Genomic DNA, 2500 nt, shown 5'->3' with positions numbered 1-2500 from the left:
AGCCAGCCAGCCAGCCAGCCAGCCAGCCAGCCAGACAGACAGACAGACAGACAGACAGACAGACAGACAGCACGCCACCCAGCCAGCCAGCCAGCCAGCCAGCCAGCCAGAAAGAAAGAAAGACAGCCATTCAGCCAGTCAGTCAGCCAGCCAGCAAGCTAGACAGCCAGACAGCCAGCCAGACATCCAGCCAGCCAGCCAGACAGCCAACAAGCCAGCCAGACAGACAGCCAGCTGGCCAGCCAGCAAGATAAACAGACAGACAGCCAGCCAGCCAGCCAGATAGATAGACGATCAGCCAGCCAGCCAGACAGTTAACCAGCCAGCCAGCCAGACAGACGATCAACCAGCCAGCCAGCCAGCCAGCCAGACAAACAGACTGACAGACAGACATACAGACAGCCAGCCAGCCAGCCAGCCAGCCAAACAGCCAGCCAGACAGCCAGCCAGCCAGCCGGCCAGCCAGACAGACGATAAGTCAGCCAGCCAGACGGACGATAAGTCAGCCAGCCAGACAGACGATCAACCAGCCAAACAGCCAGCCAGACAGCCAGCCAGCCAGCCAGCCAGACAGACAGACAGACAGACAGACAGACAGATAGACAGACAGAGACAGACAGACAGACAGACAGACAGACAGACAGACAGCCAGCCAGCCAGCCAGCCAGACAGACAGACAGACAGACAGACAGACAGACAGATAGACAGAGAGACAGACAGACAGACAGACAGACAGACAGACAGACAGACAGACAGACAGACAGACAGCCAGACAGACAGATAGACAGACAGACAGACAGACAGACAGACAGACAGACAGACAGACAGACAGACAGACAGACAGACAGACAGACAGACAGACAGACAGACAGACAGACAGACAGACAGACAGACAGACAGACAGACAGATAGACAGACAGATAGACAGACAGACAGACAGACAGACAGACAGACAGACAGACAGACAGACAGACAGATAGACAGACAGACAGACAGACAGACAGACAGACAGACAGACAGACAGATAGATAGACAGACAGACAGACAGACAGACAGACAGACAGACAGACAGACAGACAGACAGATAGTCAGTCAGTCAGTCAGTCAGTCAGTCAGTCAGTCAGTCAGTCAGTCAGTCAGTCAGTCAGTCAGTCAGTCAGTCAGTCAGCCAGCCAGCCAGCCAGCCAGCTAGCCAGCTAGCTAGCTAGTCAGCCAGCCAGCCAACCATCCAGCCAGGCAGCCAGCTAGCCAGCCAGCCAGCTGAACAGCTAGACAGGCAGCCAACCAACCGGCCGGCCAGCTAGCCAGCCTGCCAGCCAGCCAGCCAGCCAGCAAACCAGCTAGCCAGACAGACAGACAGACAGACAGAGACAGATAGGCAAAAAGTAAGGAAAAGGACAGACAAACAGATAAAAGGCAGACATTGATTGATTGGTTGATTACGAAGCAGGCAGGTAGACAGACAGACAGACAGACAGAAAGACAGACAGACAGACAGGGAGAGAGACAGAGAGCGACAGGAAAAGCAGGATCTCTTATGAGAAACACGTGACAGGAAGATCTTGAAGAGGAAACTCGGGAAATGGATTGAATATATTGACACCTGCAGGAAACGTTCCCATCACTGAAGGACATAGGGCACATGGAGAGAGAGAGAGAGAGAGAGAGAGAGAGAGAGAGAGAGAGAGAGAGAGAGAGAGAGAGAGAGAGAGAGAGAGAGAGAGAGAGAGAGAGAGAGAGAGAGAGAGAGAGAGAGAGAGAGAGAGAGAGAGAGAACTGAACCTCACATCTTTCTTAGTTTCTATTTTTCCTACCTTTAATTTCCTTCTGCGTGGAGGAGTTACGACAATATGCTGGTAAGGAAATATCAACTAAACAAATGCCTCGCCACACCCTTCGCCATTCCCCGCCAGCTTAAGCCAAACGTGGAGTTAATACCAAGAGTGAACAAAAACTACTCCACACTCCAGTATATCGTCATCCCGTGCATCCCTTTTTTTCCTTCTGCTTCCCTTCCTATCACCTGCTTCATTTGCCTTAAGTGGACACAGGTTGAATAATCCCAGTCACTTAATGGACAGAGGAGGAAACAGGCTAACATAAAGGTAATGAGCGTGACGTGACAGCAACCACTAACTGGGTGAGTATCGATAGACGAACACGAGGCATCCGATACACAACGGGTCTTTGCATTACATTATGAAGCCCACGTGGCGAACAGCACAGGACTGGAAGATTTAGATGACAACGAAATGTGTGTTGAATTAATTTATGCGCCAAGGTTCGGTTCGTAAAGTAGAGCAAGGTTTTCTAACAATTACGCTTTAGTGTTTAAACTATGGATTCCATTGTTGTAGTAGTGATTGCTGAGGATCGGGAACTTTAGAAAAATAAAGCATGTGTGTTAAAGTAACGGTTAGGTTTGTAAAGTAGAACAAGACGTACTTATATTTAAGCTTTACACTTCAAAGTACGGACAACATTAATAACAATAGAGACA

At 50.3% G+C, this 2500-nt stretch overlaps 1 long non-coding RNA gene across 1 annotated transcript in view; it reads right to left on the bottom strand.

The window, feature by feature from the left end:
- Positions 1 to 2479: 2479 nt before the first annotated feature.
- LOC135089650 (uncharacterized) overlaps positions 2480 to 2500 on the bottom strand; it is a 46336-nt gene continuing 46315 nt past the window's right edge. Inside the window, exon 3 of the long non-coding RNA XR_010261573.1 lies at positions 2480 to 2500. This exon is cut by the window's right edge and continues 466 nt beyond it. This is a non-coding gene — a long non-coding RNA (uncharacterized LOC135089650).

Source organism: Scylla paramamosain, chromosome 33, assembly GCF_035594125.1.
Source record: "Scylla paramamosain isolate STU-SP2022 chromosome 33, ASM3559412v1, whole genome shotgun sequence".
Lineage (NCBI taxonomy): Eukaryota > Metazoa > Arthropoda > Malacostraca > Decapoda > Portunidae > Scylla > Scylla paramamosain.
The sequence above is the reverse complement of the archived record's forward strand: the minus strand, read 5'-3'. Positions and strand labels throughout refer to the sequence as shown.